General features: G+C 47.4%; 1 protein-coding gene across 1 annotated transcript in view; it reads right to left on the minus strand.

Annotated features, from left to right (window-relative positions):
- LOC147668752 (uncharacterized) overlaps nt 1–6250 on the minus strand; it is a 65774-nt gene extending 59524 nt beyond the window's left edge. The window contains exon 1 of the mRNA XM_086948462.1: nt 6098–6250. The gene's annotated coding sequence lies outside the window, so the exon portion shown is untranslated. The remainder of the gene's footprint in view (nt 1–6097) is intronic.
- Between the last annotated feature and the right edge of the window lie 13888 nt (nt 6251–20138).

A 20138-nucleotide genomic window follows, 5' to 3' on the forward strand; every position in this document is an offset into this window, starting at 1 on the left:
ATCAAACACTATACTGCCAATCTTCGGCATGCAGGAAATCCAGCTCAATAGCCTTTCCACTGGTCCCTCATGCCAATCCAATACGAGAAGCAGGACCTACCGTACCAAACACATTACTCGGTTCCATTCACTACCAGTGTATGTTGCGAAGACACCTACATGCCCTACCTCTTCCCGACACCGACCCCTGTCCCCAGGGAGTACTCAGATATAGCAAGAGAAATGCAAAACATTGGCAAGAAGCTTCTGAAATCCCAAATCGAGTAACAGTAACCTGCACATACAGGCCCTGTCATGGCAAATCTGTGCACATTTAAACAACTACCTCCGTGGGTGGCACAACCAGTTCTGCAGACCCATGAAGAAGGTGTTGAGTTACATGCCCTAGGTATATGTCTGACTTCTAGACAATGGACTTACAGCAAATTCAAATTAGCCAATCATGTATACACTAATCACCAGTATGTATATGGCAAGCACAGCATATTGGCACTCAATGGCAGTGTAAAAAGAGATTAAAGTTTTTAGGCTAGCACATAGATCAGCGGAAAACCAGGAGGGAAAAAAGCAGAAAAATTGTTGATTGAAAGAACACTAGAAAGGGACATTCCCAACAGCACTTATTAGGATTAATATGTATGCTACATAGGTAACACAGATCTCTGCCGTATGTGCATAAACCCACTTATCAAGGAGGGAAGTTGGAACCTTGGACCTCTTAACTATCTCACTAGAGCTGAAATTGGTAACCCGCAGGAAAATACATTGATCCCTCCATTTAGTTCAGATCCATAGCTCTAACGTTGGCTCAAATATTGATACCACTAAACAGCACTTTACACCTATAACTCTTCAAGACTCACATTCACATCACACTTAAAACACATTTTTAGCTCAGAAAATATAATTAAACTTTTGGCAAGTTATAATTAATGCTCATTTCTTTTCCTGGCCATCTTTTAGAACTCTTGCTCCCTCCCCTACAAATTTCTTTCTTTCATATTATGGCTGATATCTATTAATTACCTTTCTCCACCCTTCGTGTGTTTTCTCTCTGTATCACTCTTATTTCTCTTCTCTGGTCTCTTCTTGCTTTTTCTGCTCGCTCATCTTGTTCTCCCCTTCCTGCTGAAGTGACAAATAGAGCAGAATGACTTCAAGAGTCTCTTGGAATCCTTCATGTAGGCTTCACATCTTAGCATAATCCTCATCAACACACCGTTGATGAGAGAGTGCAGCAACCCCTTGAAGCATTGACATTCAAGTAGCCCTAGGTGCTTGTGGGCACTCACATATTTGGAAGTCGTGCTCAAACTTGCCAAATTCTTCCAAACTGTCTGGAAGAAGTAAAACTTCACACGCAACTTTGCTCAGACATCTGCTTTGTGCCGAGTAGTACCTGACTATTCTGCACAGAGCAGTCCCTGTTACAGCAAATGATCCTAAAGATGTCGTTACAGAGAGGAAAGGCCAAGAAGAGTGACTGACAGTCCCGCCAACATCTGCTAAGACAAACACACTTCAAAAAAGACACACTGTAGATGTGCCTCATACACACTCACACACACACACGTACATACATACAGACACAGCCTGCGAAGACAACTCTACCCTGTTCAGATACACATACATCCAACTTGCAGAGGTACATCAAAAACACAGACATGTACGTTCCACTGCTTGAAAGGCCTCCTACCCGACAGACCCAAGGTTAGTGCACACACACAATCCCTGCAGCAGACGCACAACCTCTGCAGCAGATACTGCTATAACCCAACCTATGCGGCTGGAAACTATTGCAATGACTGAGGTTTTACCTAGACTGAGATATGGAAACAGGGGCAAAGGGGCACATGGCAGCAGGGAAAGATTGATGTTCAATTGCGTGAGGGACATGCTTCTGACAGAGGGGTAGAGGTGGGCAAGTCAACAAACTAACAGCGAGAGCCGAGCAAAGAGTGTGCACAGATTTCTCATAGTGGAGGATATCCTTCAAGCTCCTCATCCACGCACACAAGGCACTCCACAAGACCGGCCCAGCCTACCTCAACAGACGGCTCTCCTTCTACATCCCCTACCGCCAGCTACGCTCCGCCGACCTCTCACTCGCCACTGTCCCGTGCATCTGAAGAACAACCACCGAGATCCTTCTCCCACCTCGCTGCCAAGACATGGAACACCCTCCCACTGAGCCTATGACAGACCCAAGACCTGCTGACCTTCAGGAGGATGCTCAAGACCTGCCTGTTTGATCAGTAGCAACCCCCTCCCCATAGCTGCCAAGGTTTGAGATTGCTATGTGTGACATTTTCATAATTTCTGTGTAAATATGAGTGACATTTCAACGACTAGGAGTGACACTTTCTCCCGAGTAAAATCAAGCAATGAAGACGAGGGGTACATATAGGTTACAGCCAGCCAGGGTGCTGTTGTGTGTAAAACAGTATCGGCCAGATGCATCATTGTTGCCATTTGCGATTTCTTAATTGCGAAAATTAAGGAATCGCAATTAAGAAATCGCAAACGGCTATGCATTAAGAAATCGCAATTTTGTTTTGCGATTTCTTAAATTTCCCTAATTGCGATTCACAATTTGCGAATCGCAATTAAGGAATCCCTTCCCATTGATTCCTATGGGCCTGGAGGCCCATAGGAATCAATGGGAAGTCATTCTCAATTTGCGATTAGCAATTTGCGAATTGCAAATTAAGAATGCAATTTCAAGAGTGCAGGGGGGGTCCAAAGGACCCCCCCTACACCCCTGAAATATAACTTTAAGTGCATTTTTCACACACACATGCCCCAAGGGCATGTGTGTGTGTAAAATTAAACTTTCAAAAAAATGCACTTTTGTGCATTTTTGTAACTTTTCGCAAATTACCATGAAGGTCAACTTCATGGTAATTTACCTCTCCCTATTTGCGAATTCGCAAATTGAAAATGTTCATGCATTGCATTTAAGAAATCTAAAATTGCGATTTCTTAAATGCAATCGCAATTTTAGAAATCGCAACATGATTGCGATTCCTAAAATTGCGAAAAACATGATGCATCCCAATTTCGTAAATTGCATTCGCAAACGGCGAAAATTGCGATTCGCACCGTTTGCGAATGCAATTGACAATGATGCATGTGGGCTTAAGTCCCCTTACGGGAAAATCCAAATATATGGCAGACGATGACACACACCAAAAGAGAAACGGGTAATGTTTGACACAGGCAACAAAAGGGGTGTGCAGTTGTATTTGTTTTATTAACACACCATACATTTTGGGAGAAGGGGCACTTATTTATCAGTTTCCCAGCTCAGGATGATGTCCCAATAATCCTAAACACAAAAGCCTGGAAGGAGCATTACAGTCAAAAAGAGTAATGGTAGCAATATAGAAAGTGTCATGGCCATTCCTGAATGACATTCCCCATTAGTAACCACGTTGAAGAGTAGTCGTAAGCATGAAGTAAACTTTATATAAGCACTGTAGCAGCATATAAACAGGTAAGAGCTGTCAGCGAGACTATCAAAGACAGAGAGAGAATAAAAGAGAGCTGCACTCGAAAGACAGTGAGTTCTGTGGACTGGTGCCGGGCTACAGCTGTTGCCTGGGCGATAAAAATATAACGTGCACGGTTTAAAATAGTTTATTGCGCACGTATTTAGCAACAATTACTCTTCTAATTATATTGCTCAGTGACACTAATGCAGGTTGCGATTTTTATTGCTACAGTGCTTCAGGATTGTGAATGCAAAAGCAGAAGAGCTCTGTTGTGCTCTCTACCCTGCGAAGTGAATTAATTATTTATCCTGCACTTACCTTGCTTGGATCTTGTATTTGGCTCACGCAACAAGCTAATAAACTATAATACAAATATTGCTTTAAATAAATCTAGGTAACAGTCACTGTACTCGGGACCACCTCTATTCAGGAAAAACACCAACTTTTCTCTCGCAAAGCTCGAGGTTAGCACAAACATCCTACGCATGCTACGGAAGATCTTCTGGTGGATCCCCACCGAGACCAGGAAGACCGTCACCCAGGCCCTCGTCACTAGCCGACTGGACTACGGCAACGCCCTCTACGCCGGTACCACCGCCAAGCTCCAGAAGAGACTCCAGCGGATCCAGAACGCCTCAGCCAGACTCATCCTCGACATCCCACGAACCAGCCACATCTCCGGACATCTGAGAGACCTACACTGGCTCCCCGTCAACAAAAGAATCACCTTCCGCCTCCTCACCCACGCACACAAAGCCCTACACGACCAAGGCCGGAGCTACCTCAACAGCCGAATCAACTTCTACGCTCCCAAACGCCACCTCCGATCAGCCAACCACGCCCTCGCCGCCGTCCCCCGCATCCGAAGAGCGACTACAGGAGGAAGGTCCTTCTCCTACCTGGCCGCCAAGACCTGGAACTCCCTCCCGACCGACCTGCGCCTGACCCAAGACCACCTCTCCTTCAGGAAGAAGCTGAAGACCTGGCTGTTCGAGCAGTAGCGGCACCCCCCCACCCCCAGCGCCTTGAGACCCTACGGGTATGTAGTGCGCTCTATAAATGTCTTTGATTGATTGATTGATTGAAATCAGTAGTGAGTATCCACGTCACAATATCTTCTGTTTATGAAAACATTGCCACTCTTACCGTCATTCAGGTGAGGCAGGTGTACATGTCAAGTGCATGCTGACGATAATCTACTTCAGAGGTAGCAGATTGGTTGCCTGGCTCCCATAACACTCAACCAATTCTGCCCTTGAACTTTTTGGCCCACCTGAAATTACAGGCAGGCTCGGGCCGCCAGCCACCACGGGGGACGTGGCAATTAGAGTTTGCCCTCCTGGCCTGCCTCCAGTGATAGTCGCTCGCCCAGGCCTAGGCACTGTCCTGTCACTCTTGCGAGTTCCGGGCGAGGCCGCCAGGTAACAGACTGTCCTGACAGCTCCTATGTCACGACTCCTCGCCGTCAGCTGCAGTAAAATATTGAATTCTCAGGGGGTGGGTGGGTGGGAATAACAGCAGCTAGCACACGGCGGACGGAGTTGGAAAGAGCCCCCGCCTGGCACCATGATTATAATTTCATTCCTCAGTGAGTCCTGGCGGACGCTGCTACCAACAGTGACGATTAGTGAGTCACTGATTCACTCCATAACGCCCTGTCCATTCCACTCTCCCTCGGCCAGGCGGGCTCTGAAATTAATTTATAATATTCGGCGGCGGGCAACGGCCGTTATTGTACACAATATGCAATTATAATTGGCCCACACAGTGCGGGCGGTCAGGCCCGGCCGGTGGGAGCAGTTGCACTGTGGACCGCGTCATGACTAATTTACGGCCAGAGCTACACGCAAACTGCCTCTCTCACACTTCTTGGCCTAATGCAACAGGACGTGACGTCCCACGGCACCAAGTCCACAAATTGTGTCCCACAATCTGACTGGGCCACAGCTCTCGCGGTAGTAGCTATTGAGCGCAACTCTGCAGGGGCGCCAGGCAGGCTAACACAGTGACTCAGAGCTGCGCAGCGCCGCAGGAACACTCCCAAGAAGATACATTGTAGCACTGCCCTCCAAGCATTAGCTAACTCAGCTGGGAGTGCCCCAAGGCTGCGGCAGCAGTGCTCACAGGCAAGTTACATGCAGCGCACTGCACTGACAGCTGACACACACAGATTGTAGGCGGCACTTAACAGGCAACTTAGCCACTATGCTTTATGCGTGACAATGCATTTCAGTGCGGTGATGCAGAGCACCGCACTGAAATGCGTTAGTGTCACGACTGATGCATGATACTTGACAGGACTGCCTCCCCCAGCGCCTTGAGACCCTCGCGGGTATGTAGTGCGCTTTACAAATGATTGATTGATTGATAGTGCAGCAAGATGCAGTGCAGTAGTACAGATTCTTCACAGTGTAATATGATACAGGGCAGTGTGCACAGATCCCATCTATAACACAAATGATGACCATAGAACACATTCAGGGCCAGGTGGAAAGTCCCCCAGAGGTCCCTGGATAGAAGAGCCTGGCTCCTGGCAGAGATTTACTCCAAGACTATTCAGTCCATTTCTACAAACATAGCACAAGGTGCTGACAATCTCCTACCTGAGCAGAAACCTGTGCAGACATTTCCAGGCTCTGTCTTCCACCTAGGGCTGGGGTGGGGTAGGTGCAGATTTGGGGTCTGGAGAGGAGGGTGTCTGTGAGAGGAAGAAGATAACTGCACAGACACAGCATCCTTCCTCCTGTGCAGCAGGCTGGATACAGATAGAGTAGCAGGAAGTAATATCAGCATCCAATGCTGGTGCTGTCTCTGCCACCGCTGACCTGGAACAGGAAACCCTTCTTCCTTTCATCCAATGTGCTCAGAGAATTTTATCGGCAGGCGAAGCCCGCCCTCTGCTGGACACTTAAAGAACCATCACACCCAGGCTCGAGTGAATATAAACAAACAAGCATTTTGTGGCAGGTTCTGGGTTTTTAGATGTCACATAGGTGGATGTTTTTAATATACACACAGTCCACACACAAGGTCTCACCCTTGGTTGCTGATGTAAAAAAGTATTTACAGCTTCATTGCACATGAGCATCTTCAAAAGAATGAGTATTTACAGAAAGTTGCCAACTGGAAGTGACAGTTTATATTTCATTCAATATATGAGAATATGTGTTAGTGGTGCAATTAAACTGGGCAGCTTATTTATGTTTTCATTTTATTTTTTGAAAGGCTTTATTTATCAGGTTTTTCAAATGCCATTCACGGTACATAGCAAAGTAAATAGAGAAAAATACCCTACAGTTTTATTCACCAGATCATATAGGGCCCGATTCACAGAATGAATTTAAGACTCAATCCTAATCTTAATACTATTTTGGTATTCACAGAATGCACTTACTACTTTTGGCATTCACAGAATGAATTTACTACTTTTGGTATTCACAGAAGTTAGGATTTTGTCTTAAGTCTGTCTTAAGTCAGTCTTAAATCTGTCTTAAGTCTGTATTAAGTTAGACTTAAGACAAAATCCTAACTTCTGTGAATACCAAACGTAGTAAGTTCAATCTGCGAATGCCAAAAGTAGTAAGTGCATTCGGCTGAAGTGGATGTTGTTACCTACTATGAGGATGGGGTCGAGGGTGTGTCCTGCCTTGTGGGTGGGGGTGGTGACAAGTTGTTTCAGTCCGAGGTTGGTGAGGTTGTCCAGGAGGATGGGGGAGTTGGGGTCACTGATATTGTCGACGTGCAAGTTGAGGTCTCCGATGAGTATGTAGTCTGTGGAGACGATGGCGTGGGGTGCTATGAGGTTGGCGAAGGTGGAGGTGAACACAGTTCAAGGTCTAGGAGGTCTGTAGCTGAGGGTACTTCTTAGGGTCCTTCTGGGGCTGGTCTGGATCCTGAAATGGAGGGCTTTGTGGTGGACGTTTTGTCGCTTGAACTCAAGGTCATGAGTCAGAGGGAGCTCTTGTGTACGAAGTCCTCCTCCTGGGCGGTCCTTCCTCTTCATCTTGTATTCGTCAGGGATGGTGGAGGCGATTTTGAGGCGTTCCAGGTTTCGTGAAGAAGGTGATGTCTGTTGAGAGGGTGTCGATGAAGTCCCAGAACTCTATGGCGTGGCTGTACATGGAGCGCATGCTAAGGAGGATGCATCTCAGGACTTCAGAGGTATTGGCGACCGATGTGGGTGCGGTGGCCATAGTGGTGCGGATGGAGGTGAAGGTCTGGCGGCAGTGATGGCAGGAGAACTGGCCGTGGGTGGTGTTTGGTGTGGACAGCTGGCAGTTGTTCCTGCCAGGGTCAAGTGCAAGGAGGGCAGTTCTGTCGTAGCGGTGGGTGGCCGGAGATCCAGGGTCCCTGGCGCTGGATACTGATGGGTCGCGGACGGGTGCATGCGGGCATGCCTTTGGCATGCAGCGAATGCCATTAAATAGGGATGGGGGAGGGAAGCACAGCTGGGAGGAGGGAGCAAGAAACCAGCAGGGGGGAGGGGCCATGAGACAGCAGCGGTGGGAAAAACCGGGCACAGAGGACACAACAGAACAACAAGAAAGACAGATGAAGAAAAAGAAAAATCAGGCAAAGAGGACAAATCAGAAAAACCACAATAAAAAGACATCAGGGCACAGTAATACCAGACACAGACAAGGGAAGCACAAAAAACGGACACAAGCAGAGAGGCAGACAGAGGCCTCGATCACCTACTGGCAGAGGTGACTTGGGGTCAGCGGTGGCAGCACAACAGCGGAACTGCTGGGGGAGAGAGCAGGTCCCTGGTCAGGAGGTCAGGGGTCTTGATCACGCTCCCTCGCAGTGGCCATCATTAAGTACGGAATGGAAGCGCAGCTGGGAGGTGGGAGCAGGAAACCAGCAGGGGGGAAAGGCAACAGGGGCAGCAGCGGCAGGAAAAACCGTGGACAGAGGACACAACAGAACAACAGGAAAGACAGATAAAGAAAAAAAATAAAACAGGCAAAGAGGCACCAATCAAAAAAGCACAATAACAAGGCGCAGTAATAACAGACACAGACAAGGAAAGCACAAAAACGGACACAAGCAGAGAGGCAGACAGAGGCCTCGAACACCTACTGGCAGAGGTACCGCGAGGTCAGCTCTCCTTTTGACTGTATGTAATTGACAGATGTACATCCTGGATACATATGTTTCTTTCAACCATTTAAAGCCAATTTCCTGATTATATTTTTTTACAGACTTGAATTGCAACAGGTTAACCTATTTTTAAATATATGTACTTACACAGCTACCTAGACTTATAAAGCAACATCTTACCCTAGCACCTGTACTACCAACCTGCCGTGAGAAAACAAAGAGCTGTGACGCAGCCAGTGCTGGCCATGTCAGTTCACTTTTTTCCTAACTGTACCTATACGGTTTCTTTGTCTGCTATACGCTAACTTACTTTTATTTGATAAACTAAATATATTTTCAAAAGCTCACTAAGTGTTGCAATCTGTTCTTTTCATTTCATTATCTTAACTGACCTTACTGCTGCAAGGAACCTGAAATATAAGTAAGGGCACTCGTGAGAGGCCCGTGCGGTGAGCAGGCCTGAGCCAGCTTTACGAAACTGACCAGAACTCAAATTGTTGTGCAGACAGTCCATGACTGCAGAGCTCCGAGCTGTGTCACTTTCACAATTGCTTTAGGGGCTCCCAGCTGTGAAGTTACTTTGTGCAGCTGCCTGCATACAGGGAAATGCAGAGCAGCCTCTCAGCTAAACTAACAGTTTCAGGCTGAATGAAGACGTGCGCCTGGCATCCTGTGCTGCAGGAGACAGTATGGGCTACAAAGCAGGCTGAAGATGCAGTCCCTCCTCCTACCCCAGCAGACAACAGGTCTCATGAGATTTGTAGTCCCTTAACCAGGCAGCTGCAGTGGTGTGTTATCCAGCGCTGCATTTGATAGTCCGGCACTATATAGCGCGTAGAAGATGTTGCCCCTCCTCCTCCAACGGCAGACAAACAGTTATCCTGGTACTAATAGTCCCTGTAGCAGCCAGCCTGTTGACTGGGTCCAAACTGAGGTGGCGTAGTGGGCAAAAGAACGATGCATTTAACCCAGATCTTTTGACTGGGGGAGAATGGTTGCATTGTCAGCATTCCTTCCATCATTTGTTTGCGTAAGTCTGTTGACAGTTCGCATAGCTCTTTGTTGATAATTAAAGCTTGGCACAATGGGGTGCTCTCCAGACCAGTCCGAATGGGGCTTTTTGGGTGGTCAGTCATAGCTCCGATCCTGTGCTTTCCTGTCTCCTCTGATTCCGTACTCTTGCATGTACATGTACTGACTGGGTTGTTACTACTTTGGCCTTTTACCATAGGAGAGCAGAGCCACCGAAAGCATAGTTCCTAGAGACTGCCCATCCCTAAGGGCGATAGCCAGACTAAGTAAATGTATGTATGTGTCTTGTAAAGCGCACTGCTGCCCTGAGGCGTCGTGGCGCTGTAGACCGCTGGGGAACCCGTCCTGGCTATCCCTGTGAGATGGTCCCTACTGGGTATCTCCAAGGGGAAACCAGGCATCCCCGGCGAATGTGGGGGGCCGTTGTAGAGATGAGGCAAGCTAATGCCCAGAGTTGCCGGTGTGATCCCTGGTTAGAGTAGGCACCGAGGCGAGAATTATCGAGTCCGCTGACCCTGGTCCACGACCCTGTTGCGTTGGAAATTGAACCCTGGTCCCGGGCCGTTCTCTGCTTCCGGGTCTGCCGCCTCTGACCAGTGAGCCACACCACTAAGGTGTCAAGCACAGGACATACATGGCTACTAAGAAACACTTTGCTTCAGGGGGCGTTCCCACAACGGGTCCAAGGGTTCCTTTGCTATCAGTCCACTCTATCAAACTCAGTTGCCTTTTCCAGCACCTTTAGTACTACAGCTGCCTCCAGGCCTCCTTCCTGTCATGCTGGTTCTCTCTCTACCTACAACAAAGGATACAGAGTTGGTATATATACTACCTGTTGAACTTGGCCCTTTTGGCAGGTTCCCCCCTAAAGTATTTGCCTTATGCTCTGACATGGTGGTATTGATTTTAGACCTCTGGGCACTTTAGCACTGTGGCCCAGTGTAGAGTGCCTGCGCTCTCTGAGTGCGTGTGGAGAGATTGGACTGTCCTCCCACAGGAATGCATGAGGGTTATGTGTGTCCATTGTAATTCCTGGTATGAGAGGAGTGCAGGGACGAGTTTAGCATGTGCGAACTCGTGAGAATAAATGCTGCGCAATGGTGTGCGCAGATTTATGATGACTAGTGGAGAAATGGCACTTTTAGAATTTGGCTTTTCTGTGTACTGTGAGTCTGCCTGCCTGATGTGAATTGCTGTCTGGCTTGTGATTGAGAGATGCTTGAAGATGTGGGTGGCTCCAGGAGCCAGGATGGGTCTGCCCAGTGGTGGATAGGGAGATCTGCATGTAGATGGGAGGGAGGAGTTGCACCTGGGACCTGAATAGGACTGTGCCTTACCTCCACAATGCCGGCTCCGCCCACTGTGGTGCGTCTGATGTCCCTGGCCTGTCCTGTGAAAAGAAGGAAGGAGTCATGTACACAAACTGCTCCTGAACCAGTTGTATCTGGTTCTCCCATGCCCTGCAGTCTTAAACATAGGTAAATGTATAAATATAGGGGCTGTGACCCCATGTAAATGTTCACTCTTGGTGTGCTGTTCCTGCGGGGTGTGCTGCTGCTGGGGCCCAGGGCGGGGCTGCCACGAGGGCTCGCCTCCCTGGGCACTGCTTTGCCCCTGGACCTGGAAGACCTTCTTGGAACCCTTTTTCTCCCTTATTTCTCCTCCAGGATCTTCAAGACTTTATACAGCCTTTCTGCGCACTGAGGCGCGCTTTGATTTACCTTCCACAGGAGAGGGAGAGCCTGGGGGCTGCGCAGCGCTGAGCGGCAGTCCCTTTGGGAGGTAACCCCCACCTTGGGGATTCCCCGTGATGCCTGCAACGGCGGATGCCCACCCTACATTTATTGTTATCTTGCGGGTGCCCACCCCACTTTTATCCTGCTTATTTTCTTTATTTTAATGCGGGTGCCACCCCGCTTATTTCCTTATTTACTGTGGGTGCCCACCCCGCGGTATTTGCCTCTTAGCATGTGCCCACCTGCTTTATATTTTTAAAGAAGAGGGAGCATGCCCCTCATTGTGCCCAGAGTGAAGTTGCTGCAGCGGCTTCCCAGCGGAGGCCGCCCGGAAGACAGGCAAGTCTGGTGGCCTACGCGGGGCTCCCATGAGCTGTGGGGAGCCCTAGCGCTGGACGAGGAATAAGCCTGCTGCCCCGTGGGTTCCATATGTAAAATCCCGGTCTGGAGATGGGGGATGGGGTGAAGCTTGGCACCTGGTGAAACAGGGCTCCCATGAATAGCTCGGTGAGTGAGGGCTGAGAGGGGGACATGGCCGCATTTTGCTCCCATTCTATAAGGGAGAATATCTTGTTTTCAGTGCCAGTGCGAGGCACCGAGTCACCGCGGCCCGTCTGTCAGCAGGCCGCTCTAACGTTTGCCATAGTTAATCCTAGAGCCTAGGTGGCTCCAACGATAAGGGGGCATAAATATTTTAGAGCCCCGTGCTCTCCACCGAGGGCCCCGTAGTTTAGGGGCCCCTGAGGGCCACAATGCTTGGGGGCATGTTTATTCTTAGAGCCTAGGTGGCTCCAACCACAGGGCATAATTGTTTTTAGAGCCTAATTGGCTCAAATGTATGGCTATTTGATTTCAGAGCCCCGTGTGGCTCCAAAGAAGGCGGCACATTTGTTTTAAGGGCCACTGAGAGCCCATGCCTCATTTTATATTTCCAGCTGCCCAGTAAGTAGTGGGCAGCTGCACCGTTTAGGTCTTTCTTTGCTTTAAGGGGATATGTTTAAGTTAGGAGTGAGACGCACTCCTTCGCCCCCATCTATTCCCAGCTGTGCAGCACTTAGTGCCAGCTGCCACGTTTAGGTCTGCGCAATTGCGTACCCCCGACTCTTGCTGCATTGGCAGCGCCCTGACTTTTGGACAGAGGGCATTTGAGCCCCTTAGAGATGGCCAGTTGGCCAGGGGGACTATTAGGTTTATAGGGCGCCAGGCCTTGATGTGATTTATAGGTGCTAGGAAATGTAATGTATTCGGTATGTTTTATGCACCCTGGTTTATGCTTCTAGATGTGATTTTATGATTATGAGGTTTTAGCTACTGTGTTATGTTTTGTTTTATTCCCTACTGTGGTTTAGGTGTGAGTGATTCCCTAGTGCGGTTTATGTTAGTAAGTTTATTTCCTAATGCGAGTTATGTTTAGGAGGTTATGGTCTACTATGTTTAGGCTAATGAGGTTGGCGCAGAATATATTTCGCGCCTACTGTGATACTGTACATGATATGATTTATGTTACAGGATGATGCTGAGCATAGTGTTTACCAGTATTTACTGGTTGTGGTCTATGTTTATGATATGTTCTTACTTTTACTATTTTTATCAAGTGATGATTCTGACAGTGGCCCACATGGCCCGGTCATGTGTAAATAATCCCCTGTAAATATTGCCCAGTGCCAGTTGGCACAGTGTATATCGTGTTTGATTACCACCTAATGTGTTTTATGTTAATACAGAGGCTATTTTTATATATAACCTTGTGTGGAGTTCCTTTTGTGGTGTACCTAGTATGTTGTTGCTGTGTGTGTTGCACAAATGCTTTACACATTGCCACCGGGATAAGCCTGACTGCTCGTGCCAAGCTACCAAGGGGGTGAGCAGGGGTTATCTTTGGTGTGTAACTCCCTTGCCCTGACTAGAGTGGTGGTCTCTGCCTGGCTTTGGTGCAAGCCTTAGCCAACCAGGGATCCCATTTCTAACAATACCCTACCAAGTGTCTTTTCAGACACTGAAAGCCTCAATCTTATTAAAGACAGCATTACTCCTCCACCAACTTGACTTATAGTCATAATGCTGTCCTTGTTGTTCAGAAAAAAGACTTGATAATAATTCTGTGTTCGTCAAAAGACGGCGGACGTTATCCTGACAATAAATGCGTACATTAAATAAAGGTATACTTATCTACACCAATCGTAGGCTGAGACATAATGCAATAATTACTGATATACAATAAATGTTTGAGACTCATACATTGATTCAGCACAAGTATTGTCAATTAAATTAATCTATAAGATATTTAGGGATAGTGCAAAATATATTATTTTTTAAGTCAATTGCTTCATGGAAAAATATTAAATATGAATGGCTATATATTTAACAGAGACAAATCCTGTGACATAACTGTTAGTATCATATTTTACTAAGAAAATATTAAATTAAATGTGCACAGGTTTAAAAGAATATCAGTGATAATTGACGTTTTGATTATAAAATGTTTTAGTTTGAAGATATTGTTTATGATAACCCAATAATCTTGTAAACAATATTGTTGTGTTGCATTAACTAGGGTTCTGGCCAAGCTCAATCGGCTTTGGCTTTCCCACCCACGGGTGCCTGGCCGAAGTTCAGTGCTCCATCTCTCAAACAGAATTCAAAGTTAATGTACCCTCCTCCCACACAACCCAACTGGCATACGTGCAGGTGTGGTGTCCAAGCTTTCTGGGTTACTAACAGTTCTGTAAAGGGGTCAGGGAGGCAGTGGTAATTCAAACCCAACGTTGTTCTTTAGCCTAGCACTCACATGCACTGTGCTAGGAAAAGACACTATATATGTTTAAAAGTGTTTATTTCAACCGTCTAATCCTGTTGCTTAGTACTTGATTAATAACCACACAGAATACATTTAGAACAGCACTCGCGTATGTTACTAGCAGCAAGAATAATATTAAAATTTGTAACAAGAGTGGAATGTTCCGTGGAGCTTAGCAACTGAGAGTGCTATGTGCTACACTATGAGAGTTTGGAGTAGCTAACTTGCCTATAGAGTTTCTTGGGACTTCGTACACTGCATACCTGCTCACATCGGTGAAGCTGTGACTATCAGACTTAAGTTAAGAAAGAGTGTTCCTTTGGAAGGAAAACACACAGCAGTTGCGCTTAGATCTGCTCCCCTCTGATCGACTCTCAGCATAGGAATGGATGCGGCAGCCGCCTGGCAGGAGCTCTTGTGATAAATTGGGATGAAGACCTCTCTAATTCAGTGGTCAATTCATGAGGTACATATAGTGTTAACAACTGACTTTTACTCTACATTGGGGGACTTCCCATTAATCCGAGACATAACTGCTACGAACTAGCATGATAAAAATATGTCAAGCGAGACTACATGTATATTTTTCACATTCACTGTCAGACCTTGTAAGGCAGATATCATGGAGCTGGTAGCAGACTTGTGTCGCCTTCTGTGGTGGCAAAGTTATTGTTTGGATAAATTGAAACATTCATGAGTTCTCAGAAAGATAATGACATGCTGCATATCGGCCAAACACAGACAGGATAACGTGTTGGGAGTTTACAACGGTTGTGTGTCTAGTTATCTATTTGGGAAAATAATATTGCTGTGATAACCATATAATCATGTAAACAATGTTTAGGTAATATATGTATTTGTATTTTTGTGATTGAAGATTATTCTAATGAAATATATGTGCTTTAGGATATAGGACAATGCAGTTTCCTAAACATTAATAAGCATTTTGAGACCAGATGTTCAAGCTTCGTAGTCTTAAAGACATGTAGCTACACAGATATTTGGTCGCTCAGGAAAGGCAGGATAATTCACTGGTGTTAAAAATGTTTTGTACAGCTGGAAATTGAGAACAGAATTCCAGGAGAACACTGCCAAGCCAACACAGCCAAAGGATTGCTGTCTGAAACGCAAAAGCATGGTCAATTAGACTTGATAGACCTATCAGAGAGAGATAGGCCAGGCATTTAACACAATAAAGACTACCTTACCACATCATAACATCTGATATGTCAGTAAAGGAGGTCTGCTTATCCTTATTCCACTTTAAATAGTCAAATTAATGGATGCTCCCACACAGGTTTCCCATCAATAAAGTGTGGTGTCCACAATGGTCGATCCAAGTGTGTTCATCATTCTGAAAGACTTCGATGAAGACGAAAGGTAGCTTAAGATATTTGCCAAAACAGACAGAGCCGCACCATTTAACCGAGTGGGTCAATTCGACTAATTGTGAATGGGCATTGTGATCTGTAACATTTTAATACCGACACATTATAGGTGAATCCTCAGGCCCTTCTTTCTGCAGCTCCTGCGTCTCATAATGACGGCGACACACAGATAGGATCCCAGGTAGAAGGTGGACACTATGATGTCGCTTTAAGCAGCAAGTGTATGGAGACGCAATGCTTTACATAAGTCCTTTTGCAACCTAAGAGAGCTGCACACTTCTTTTACACATCATTTGGTTCAACAGCACAGCCTTTGAGAACGTCACACTGGTTTTACACAACACCAGACACAATGTTTCAAACTTCCAACCAAGGTCTCTAAGGAAGAATCTCCACTTTCAACTGTTTTACAAATTTGGAGAAACTGTTAAAATAAGGCTCTTTAATGAAACAACAGGAATCCTTGAAGGATAAATTGGTGGAAGAGGTTATCCCAGAAGGACTAAAGCAGGCGAAGAGGAGGCCAAGAATCATAGAGACAACCTCCTGCAGCCGTATGCATGAGAAGAGATGAAAGCATGGCCGTGGTTCTCATGTACAATCCATTAGCAAATTGTATTAAACGGATTATAAAAATAAATTGGAGAATTTTGGAGGTTGGTGAGAAGAAGCTATGAATGTTCCCCTCTGTTTGAGCAGAGGTCTGAACCTCAGGAACCCTCACAACAATGACTGACATACCTGGGGCCGTTGGTGTAAGTACATCAGACCGTCCGCCCTACTTATGGTAGGCATTCTGACCTACTTGTTTCTCTTCAGGAACACTATGAAAAGACTGGTTGTCTCAAACAGAAAAAATCTATGAAAAATGACCTGCGGGACACTGCCTCTGATTGCCCGAGTGGAGCCCTTGCCTGGGAGTAGTATATTTGCAACACAACTCGCCGCACCCGCTGCGCGGGTGCCGCTTCGTCGTCTTTCACCAGCGGGATCAGCAACCTACCGGGGCTGGAGGTGCCGTGGACGTTGTGAGGCCAGCAAACATCCTGACAGGTCGGAGAGTGGCGTTGCAGGGACTCAATCACCCAGGAGTCCCTGCCTGACCGTCAACACCTGGTCAGCGCTCCCTGTCTGCCCCGCCCACAGGACGCTACATGGTTTAAAACTCCCTGCTTGTCCTCTACCTGCGGGACACTGCCTCTCATTGTCCGAGTGGAGCCCTTGCCTGGGAGTAGTATATTTGCAACGCAACTCGCCGCACCCGCTGCGCGGGTGCCGCTTCGTCGTCTTTCACCAGCGGGATCAGCAACCTACCGGGGCTGGAGGTGCCGTGGACGTTGTGAGGCCAGCAAACATCCTGACAGGTCGGAGAGCGGCGTTGCAGGGACTCAATCACCCAGGAGTCCCTACCTGACCGTCAACACCTGGTCCGCGCTCCCTGTCTGCCCCGCCCACAGGATGTCATACGCTCTATATTGTGGATCTAGGCCGCCGCTGCGCTGGAGCAGCCCAGGAGAAGCCCGAGATAAGGGCGGGACCGTCCAAGGTCGTCACAGGCCGGAGGGGGCCGGGCTGGGCCACCCCCGTAAGACTTGGAACACAGTTAGGAGGGGCCGGTGATGAATATTGTATGTTGTGGACTATAGTTCATAGTTTCCAGCGCTAAGAGTAACATATTGTTCTGTCTACATCCCTTGTCCGTTGTGACTGGTATAACTGTGTTGTAACTGCCAAGATGTTGCCTGTAGAGAAAGGGAAAAAAAGTGCAACAAGCTGCACAGGTGGGTCTATGACTAGGACCATGGACGAATTTATAATCAGGGCTGCAAATGTGTTGGAACGCGAGATAGCTTACACTGAGAAGAGATTGTCGACCGATCCCTCTTTTTATAAGCGATCCTCTCTCGGCACCATCAGGGATGTAGTCACACCCGAACAGCCACGCTCCAATACCCTTCTGGTAGAACAAAGGATGGATTCCAGCAGATCAGTGGAGGCCATAGACCTGTCTGATGATTGTTCCACAGTGGCTACTCCAACTATGAGTCCTGTACATGAGGCTAGTACTAGAAGGATGGATTCCCGTAGATCAGTGGAGGCCATAGACCTGTCTGATGATTGTTCCACAGTGGCTACTCCAACTATGAGTCCTGTACAGGAGGCTAGTACTAGAAGGATGGACTCCAGCAGATCAGTGGAGGCCATAGACCTGTCTGATGATTGTTCCACAGTGGCTACTCCAACTAGGAGTCCTGTACATGAGGCTAGTACTAGAAGGATGGATTCCAGTAGATCAGTGGAGGCCATAGACCTGTCTGATGATTGTTCCACAGTGGCTCCTCAGACTATGAGTCCTGTACAGGAGGCTAGTACTAGAAGGATGGATTCCAGTAGATCAGTGGAGGCCATAGACCTGTCTGATGATTGTTCCACAGTGGCTACTCCAACTATGAGTCCTGTACATGAGGCTAGTACTAGAAGGATGGATTCCAGCAGATCAGTGGAGGCCATAGACCTGTCTGATGATTGTTCCACAGTGGCTACTCCAACTATGAGTCCTGTACAGGAGGCTAGTACTAGAAGGATGGATTTCCGTAGATCAGTGGAGGCCATAGACCTGTCTGATGATTGTTCCACAGTGGCTACTCCAACTATGAGTCCTGTACATGAGGCTAGTACTAGAAGGATGGATTCCAGTAGATCAGTGGAGGCCATAGACCTGTCTGATGATTGTTCCACAGTGGCTCCTCAGACTATGAGTCCTGTACATGAGGCTAGTACTAGAAGGATGGATTCCAGCAGATCAGTGGAGGCCATAGACCTGTCTGATGATTGTTCCACAGTGGCTCCTCCGACTATGAGTCCTGTACATGGGGCTAGTACTAGAAGGAGAGATTCCAGTAGATCAGTGGAGGCCATAGACCTGTCTGATGATTGTTCCACAGTGGCTACTCCAACTATGAGTCCTGCACATGAGGCTAGTACTAGAAGGATGGATTCCAGCAGATCAGTGGAGGCCATAGACCTGTCTGATGATTGTTCCACAGTGGCTACTCCAACTATGAGTCCTGCACATGAGGCTAGTACTAGAAGGATGGATTCCAGTAGATCAGTGGAGGCCATAGACCTGTCTGATGATTGTTCCACAGTGGCTACTCCGACTATGAGTCCTGTACATGGGGCTAGTACTAGAAGGATGGATTCCAGTAGATCAGTGGAGGCCATAGACCTGTCTGATGATTGTTCCACAGTGGCTTCTCCGACTATGAGTCCTGTACAGGAGGCTAGTACTAGAAGGATGGATTCCAGCAGATCAGTGGAGGCCATAGACCTGTCTGATGATTGTTCCACAGTGGCTACTCCAACTATGAGTCCTGCACATGAGGCTAGTACTAGAAGGATGGATTCCAGTAGATCAGTGGAGGCCATAGACCTGTCTGATGATTGTTCCACAGTGGCTACTCCGACTATGAGTCCTGTACATGGGGCTAGTACTAGAAGGATGGATTCCAGTAGATCAGTGGAGGCCATAGACCTGTCTGATGATTGTTCCACAGTGGCTACTCCGACTATGAGTCCTGTACAGGAGGCTAGTACTAGAAGGATGGATTCCAGCAGATCAGTGGAGGCCATAGACCTGTCTGATGATTGTTCCACAGTGGCTACTCCGACTATGAGTCCTGTACATGGGGCTAGTACTAGAAGGATGGATTCCAGTAGATCAGTGGAGGCCATAGACCTGTCTGATGATTGTTCCACAGTGGCTCCTCCAACTATGAGTACTGTACATGAGGCTAGTACTAGAAAAATCTACACCGCCCCCAGCAAGCGTGCAAAAAGGAAGCGGGGAGTACAAAGGGGCAGGTGTCCGAAAGTAATTAAAACCTCCAACTCTAGTAGGGCGGCTGCTACATCTGTCCAGCCCGCTACAGCTGGCATGCTTCACTCTAGCGAGGTTCGAAAGACTCAGCCCCCCGAAATGGCCCAGCATCTGCCGCCAATGGCACAGCTCCCTGAAAACTTATTTGGCCAGATTGAGCACTTGATGAAGTCATTAATGCTCCCCCTGTTTGAAAGAATCAAACTAGTCCTCAAAAATTTGGGGAAATTAGAAAATATTGTGGAGGCTAACTCCGTTGCTATACAAAAAAGTTTGGACTGTTGGATAGCCCCAATCATTCAGCTCAGGGAGGGCCAGTGAAACTTCCAGGTGAAACCCCTGCATTTAGTTCAAATCCTAAGCCCCCTATTCCTCCCCTGCCCACCCCCCAATTTGTTAACCGGGGTAATGCTGAGTCCAGCAAGTTAAACCTCCCAACTGCCAACAGAGGTGAAGTTCTGGGGGGAAAATACAAGAAGGTAGCGGAAAGATCCATAGTGGTGGAAGAGGACCCCGCTAAAGAGAGGGAGATGGGGGACGAAGAAACACCCTAGTATTGATCTCCCCCCCGAATCAGCTTATTATACTGTGGTTCTGACAGGGATACCCGAGATTCCACATGATAAGATGGAAAGCCACAGAGAGCTGAAGAATAAAGTTATTTTCTGGCTTAGTAACTTTAGACCTCTTCCTCCCCATGTTAATGGT

This window comes from Lissotriton vulgaris, unplaced genomic scaffold (assembly GCF_964263255.1).
Source record: "Lissotriton vulgaris unplaced genomic scaffold, aLisVul1.2 SCAFFOLD_484, whole genome shotgun sequence".
NCBI lineage: Eukaryota > Metazoa > Chordata > Amphibia > Caudata > Salamandridae > Lissotriton > Lissotriton vulgaris.